Genomic DNA, 7,416 nt, shown 5'->3' on the forward strand with positions numbered 1-7,416 from the left:
GAGACTTCACGTTCAAACTAGCCTACGTTTGAATGTAAGCTTAACTGGTGCAACTGGCTGCAGGTGATCACACTCTGCTGGACATCTGGAGGAACTACACCCATCCACAGAGACAAGCTCTTCATTTATTTAGGTTCTGGTATGAGCTTCCCTTCTGGCTAGACTTAACACAAACTGTCCTTATTAAAATCTATAGTGAGTTGAGCTCGTAGAAGTGGAAAACAAGCCTTTATAGCCCCGCCCCCAAACCAACATCTGCACGTTGCTGAACACCACGCCCACTTCTTTATAAACCTCTATGTTAAGCTTTGCTGGAAAGGTGACATCATTATTCAGACGCTGATGATGGCTTCTAGTAGAAACACGTTCGTTTTTTGCCCATAATAAATTAGAAGATTAATTTTCTGTGAGTGCTGGTGTTCCGTTTGTTTTGACGTCATTATTCAGCCATCCTTGGTGATAGGAAAATTACAAAATTATATTATGAGAAATTAATAAAATAAAGATGATTACAAAAAGTTAAGGCTGACATTAGTGTATTTACTTTTACATCTTATTTTGTTTTGATTTTGTGCTTTTTCAACAGAGACAACAGAGCTGTAACACACTGTTAATCTGCATCAGAGCAAACTAACTGCTAATGTTCTGTATTACAAAAAGTCATTTGATTTCTAAAGTGGTCAGCTCAGTCCTCCTACTGGTCTGGTTACAGGGGCGTGTTTTAGGGGAGGGAGCTAGAAGGAGATTATAATAAAACGATACAGTGAAAATTAAACTATTCAGCAGCAAGACATCTACACTGACACGACATCACAGATCAACTGCCTTTACAAGACAAACATGGCCAGTAAACTTTCTCAGCCTCGTAAGTATTTTTTATTTATTTTTTATTTAATGTCCAATATACTACTCAGGGCAGCATTTGGGTTTGGAAAGAAGAGAAACAAATATGCAACAAATATAAACCAGCATAGCAATAATTTATCCTCTTCTGAAGTCGCAAAAAATATTATTTAATATTTATTGTTTCTTAAGGTCCCCTAGTTTGAGTTAATATCAAACTTATCCACTAGAATAGATAGTGAATGACCTCAGGGCTATCAGCTTCTCTTGTGCTATAGTCAAATGTGGAAAGTCACCTCTATTTCAACTTGACAGTTGGTCCTGCAATTAAACAATGTAGAGTAAAAATCTATAAAAACTTACTATGCCATACTTTAGTAAACTACTCCACCCTATTTTGTTGGTCAAGCTTTCCCAAAGCTCTGCTGATAGTTTTATGCAGAAGTAAAGTTTGGTCTCTTTGTATTCCTCACAGCACAGTGCAGCAGAATGCAGACAAAAATCTGTTGGTTATGACTTATGATGTGCAGGGTAAGCTGGCAGAGGGGAGGAAGACATTTAGTGTAGTTTGCAGGAAACAAGGAGCCATTTTGTGGCAGGCTGCCATACTCCCGTGGGAAACTCTTTCAGGGATTAACAAGTGGTAGTTGGTTCCAGGAGGCCGTCCTCAAACAGCTCTAAGGAATCGACTTCCTCTTTCTCCTTACGGTCTATCTCTGCTGCTTTAGCACGCAGCTCTAATCTGATCTAATCTAAATATAATTTTAATTTTAAAATGTATGTTGTTATCAAATTAGGGACAGCACAGGGTGAGAAATTAACACAATCCATCAGCTAAACATTTTGCTGTGGCTGTAGGTTATTGTTTACCTGCCAGGCACTTTGGCAGGTAACTGACCTTTGTTTGGTGGTTCAGTTATTCTCAAAATATGGTTGGCTATTATGGTGGGCAAAGTGCTGAATCAAATTCAAGTTTGTTTATTTCTATAGCCCTTTATCACAAGTATGTCTCAAAGGACAGAGAATGAGCCTAACTAGATCTAACTGATCAACAATCAATTGTAGATATAGGATAAACAGAAGGAAGCTCCTTCTTGGAAATGTCCAGTTAAGAAACAAACTGTGAAGAATCCTGCCTAGCCAGTCTCTACTGGAAGTTGTGTAGCTCTAAGCATGGGCGCCTGGTTATGTTTTAAAATGGGGGAGCAAAGTTGGAAAAATACATAATTGGGGGGGGGGGGGGGTCTGGGGGTCCTCCCCCATCAAAATAAATTGTAATTTTGAACAAATTTCCTGCATTTCTACACCACCTAACCTCTTGGATTAAGTCAAGAAACACATGTACTAGTCTAGATTAGTACAGGCCTACTACCACATACTGCCGTTAGAAACTACAATTAGCTGATAATTAGCCTAAGCAGCCACCGTCAGTAATCAATAAAAACACACATTATTAAACCATTAATCAAACCAATAACTAACAACAGTCAATGTCAGACAACCTTATTATACTGTATAAATTGCCTGGTGTTTCTGTAGTGGTGACAAAATGTTCAAAAATATACATATTGGCAGTTTGAATTAAACTGAAGCTCCCTGCACTCTCCGGGGAAATATTACGCCAAACTCCCTTTAAGAAATATGACATTAACAATTCCTTACGTGTCCGTGAAAACACATAACTCTAGAAACACAAGATAAAAGGCGTCATATGTAGACAGTCTTCTTGTCAATTCGGCATCAATATAATCCATAAAGATAAACTGTATTTTTGTACAACCTTTACATTTTGGATTTTTTGATTGGACTCGCTACCAGCCTCCGTTGGTAAGCTGCGCTATTTTAGTGGGAGAAGACCGTGTGAATGAGAGGCGAACCGTTTCAATAATTACATTTCTCACTGAAATAAGTGCTGGCTGGGGGATCAGATACACGCCGGATTAAACACCGAGTCATAACACTGTTAATTCACCGGATATCGTGTGTGTAAAACGGTATTTGAGGATTTTTTTCGGCCGTTACCAAAGTAACTACCCGGTTTGCTGCTTGTTTGGTGCTGGTGAGAGCGCTCCGACCTTCCTATAATATTAAACATGTTTGACTGGCAAACTTAGCTAACGTTGACTCGCAAATCTGTTCTGCATTTCGGCGACAGTTCAACCCTACTTTTAACTAGTTTAAAGTTTGGCTGGAGTCAGTGGGCCAAGCAGGTTCATTCAACATACGCTAGCCTATATTTTCCTGTTCTATTTTCAATCAGTGATCGCAGTTAAGCTACATGGCATGTTTCTTACCTGTGTAACAATCTCCTGTGTGGATTCATTGACAGACTGTGATTGACAGCCATAGCACGCTGTGGCAAACGATCAGCGACGGGTTCGACTGAACCAACTCAAAGGGTGGTCCAAAAATGTGTGATTTTTTTTATTACTTGTTTTTGTCAGTTGCTGGAAATAGTAAAATGATCATTGATATAGGCTGCTTAAATATAATTACCTGATTGCGGGGACTGTATCATGATACGTTTATTTTTAAAAAGACAAAAAGTGGGGAAGCAAAACCATAACTTTGCTCCCCCTAATTGAATAATGGGGACGCATTTGCTCCACTTGCTCCATTGCTCCATTGCAAACCTAAACATGTATCCTTGTTTACTTTTGTGGTAACTCAATAACAGACGCAATTTTCAAAAGACAAGTGATAATTCAAAACCAGATAGATCATCATCCTACAATGTGTTGCATTTAAAACTTGCATCAGTGCAGATGGATTCATCAACAACAACAGTGAAGATCCTGGTAAGTTGATCATTTAATATATTTGTGATTCTGTGGCGATATAATGGAGATATGGCCATCTATAGTGTTTTCTATAGACAGCCATATCGCGGCGCTTACACAGCCAGTTTCCTTTCGGTGCCCATGATCAACTTACCAGGATCTTCACTGTTGTTGTTGATGAATCCATCTGCACTGATGCAAGTTTTAAATGCAACACATTGTAGGATGATGATCTATCTGGTTTTGAATTATCACTTGTCTTTTGAAAATTGCGTCTGTTATTGAGTTACCACAAAAGTAAACAAGGATACATGTTTAAGTTTGTTTATTTATAGGCTACTTAATTTATATATGTAATTATTTAAAGAGATAGAGAGAGGGGGAGAGAGAGATATCTAGGTCCCCTAGGCTTTCCTAATTATTGCCTGATCACAAGTCACGACTCTTGCTGAGAAAACAAACAAATAAACGTGACAGCTTTGATATGAGGGAGTTTGTGAAGAAAGGGGGAAATTAAGAAGATGGAAAATATAAAGCTCATCCCAGATGTGGAAAAGTACAGTGAGCTGTCAGCAGTGTTTCTACAAGGACAGAAGTGAACAGATGAAGTTTTGGTGGCTGTTGGGACACAATGTCAGCAGCTACAGCCTGTTTCCACGGGGTTTTCTCCTCCTGTAGAGCAGAATCGCTTGGTGACCGGCGCGGAGAAATGCGCTTCTGGTGTGAACAGCCAGGCTCCTGCTCGCGCGAGAATTGACGCTTCGCGGCGCTTGCGGTCTGAACCCGGCGTTATTCTGTGTATTGGTTGGTTGGGCTCCACGATCAATAATGAGTGGAGACAAAGACTTTACGTTTGAGGAGAAAAATGTTTTGATGATGACAATTCAAGTTGAATGTTTAGTTTTGTATCGGCATTATTTTATCTGTTTTGCTTTGAGTTACTGTTGTATCTGGAGGTACACGTGGGCAATTTTTCCCAATCAATCAAGCAACCAACCTGTCACGACTACTATCAATAAAAAAGGCCGCTAAGAGGCTAAGTAGGCTCTTAACTGTGTTGTTCAAACAAACCCATACTGAAGTCCAGATGTGTCTTATACTGTTTATTAAACAGAAAGCCTGGAATAATCAAAGCAAGACATGACGGTCAACAGAAATATCGGAACCCTACTCACCCTCTTTGTCTGAATCCCGCCGTACAAGTGAACAGGTAAATAATGTGAAACCACACCCATGTGTCAATAACCGGAAGTGATAGTAACCAAAAAGAGCATGCGCAGCCTTGACAAATAATAAACACAGGCTAAATACACATTTTGGCTCCTACAATACCGGCCCCTAATTATTATGTCTCAAAATAACAATTACACAATTATAAATAACAATCAAACAGTGTATTTCAATATTATGTAGATCTTCTTTCTTCATTATTCATAAGGCCAGAGTTCATTATCACGGTCTTATAAAAGAGTGATCTTTACCACTACTCTGGATAAGTAAAGTCTGTAGTCTATAGAATGTGTGCAGTGAGCAAGGGGTAAGGTCAAAAAACGACAAATAAAGTCAGTTTGGACTTGTCAAAGAACCTCTGCGTCCTGTAGAAGGCAGACTTTGTTGATGGGTCTGTTCAGAAAGCCGATCTTGGTCTTGACCCAAACATGACATACAAGTCCCTTTTTGTCCAGAAAGGTCTCAACAATTTTTCCAGTTAGCCAGGAGTTTCAAGGTGCTGAATCATCCATGACGATCACAATGTCTCCTGGTGTTAATTTGCTTCTGATGTTAGATCATTTCTGTCGTTCCTGAAATTGGGGAAGATATTCTTTAAACCATCTTTTCCAGAATAAATCTGACATATACTGAACATGCCTCCACCTGTGGCGAGCATATATGTCTTCCTTCAGAAACTGTCCTGGTGGCAGGGATGGCATAGTCTTAAGAAGTAGAAGGTGGTTCGGGGTAAGTGCTTCAAGGTCTTGGTGATTGGACGACTGTTGAGGATAGCCTCAGCTTCACATAAAACTGTGTGGAGACCCTCCTTGTCAAGACTTTGCACATTGAGGGTGGAATTGAGAACCTTTCGCACTGATCTAATTAATCTTTCCCATACACCTCCATGGTGTGAGCCAGCAGGGGGATGGAAGATCCAATTGATTCTTTTCTGGAGCAGTGTGTTATGGATCTGACCTTGTTTCCAGCTTTCAATTGCCTCCCTCAACTCACGCTGAGCTCCCATAAAATTGGTGCCATTGTCAGATCGTAGTTCTTTCACTTGACCACGTCTGGCTGTAAAATGCCGAAGGGCATTGATGAAAGAGTCTGTGTCAAGTGATGATGCCACTTCGATGTGAATTGCTCTTACAGCTAACCAAGTGAAAATAACCATAACCATAACCATAACCATAGCGCTTTACAACATTTCTTCCACGCTTCACTCCAAAGGGTCCAAAATAATCGACTCCAACATATGTGAAGGGAGGTTCATCAGGTGAGACTATCCAGGGGCAAATCTGCCATCTGCTGTTGTCGAGGAGTAGCATTTATACAATTTTTCTGATTGCGACAACCATGACCCACATCTTCATGAACATGTCAAAGAATTAGATCAGAAATGTGAAAATCTTTGGCCAGTATGACAGGATGTTTCATCTCTTCTGGCATTGCTGCTCTGCTAAGTCACCCACCAACTCTTAATACATCATTTTTCAGAATAGGGTTGAGTTTATGAATGTGGCTAGTCCTCTTAACATTCATTCCTTTTCTCACACTTGAGATTTCATCTGCAAATCTCTTCTTCTAGCAAAAGCAGATTATCTCCATCTCAGCATTAGCCAGCTCTTCAACTGTGAGACCACTGTTTTCCTGAGTCTCAAGATTTCCTGTCTCCTTTTGTGGCAGATCTCTCTGATGGATGTTATCTGGATGAAGCTAAGCAAGAACACCACTCGCTTGTTTCCTCTTTCTGCTACGATACAGAAGCAGTCTTTTAAGTCTGAGCATCCATGCTACTGCCATTCTCAAACGAGTCCAGGATGAGAAGTAATGGATTAAGTGGGTTATTGGATCTACTTCTTCAGACATTATCTGAGCAGCATTTACAGTTATGCTCCTGACTTCAGAGTCCTTTGGTGAGATTTCTTCCAATCCATTAGGATTTTAAGGCCATTCTTCCTGAGGCTGAAGAAGAAAGTTGAAGAAAGAAAGAGGCCCAGACATCCATATTTCTTTCTTTAGAAAAGATTTGACTGTCAAACCTCGAGAAGCCATGTCTGCTGGATTGTTAACTGTGTCAACATACAGTATCTCCACTGTAATGCATGTGAGACTCTGGCAATTTCAGAAACTCTGTTGGCCACAAAAGTTTGGAACCTTGTGGTCTTATTGTTGATGTATTTGAGCACATAGATGCTATCGGTCCAAAATATGGAGTCTGCTAGTTCCATCTGCAGCTCTTTTCTCCACATTGTGTTCATTCTGCTCGCCATGGTAGCAGCAATCAAGGGATAGTGGCTGGCTTTAATGGCGCCACTCTTGCTTTTCCCATTACAAATCCACAATGTGCCTGGCCATGGTTGTTATGCAGTAACAGGTAACTAACAGTTCCGTAACCATCCTCACATGCATCAGCAAAATGATGTAGTTGAGCAGATGTCACCGTTCCAAAGTTTGTGGGTATGAGGCATCTGTCAACCTTGAAGCCTTCCAGCTTATGAAAATCCTGAATCCAACTCATCCATTCCTGTACAATGGAGTCTGGTACCGTATCATCCCAACCAATCTTTTTCTTACACAA

Source organism: Centroberyx affinis, unplaced genomic scaffold, assembly GCF_046629955.1.
Source record: "Centroberyx affinis isolate AG114_WGS23_722 - 3 ecotype Tasmania unplaced genomic scaffold, CSIRO-AGI_Caff_v1 ptg005856c_1, whole genome shotgun sequence".
In the NCBI taxonomy this organism is placed as follows: domain Eukaryota; kingdom Metazoa; phylum Chordata; class Actinopteri; order Beryciformes; family Berycidae; genus Centroberyx; species Centroberyx affinis.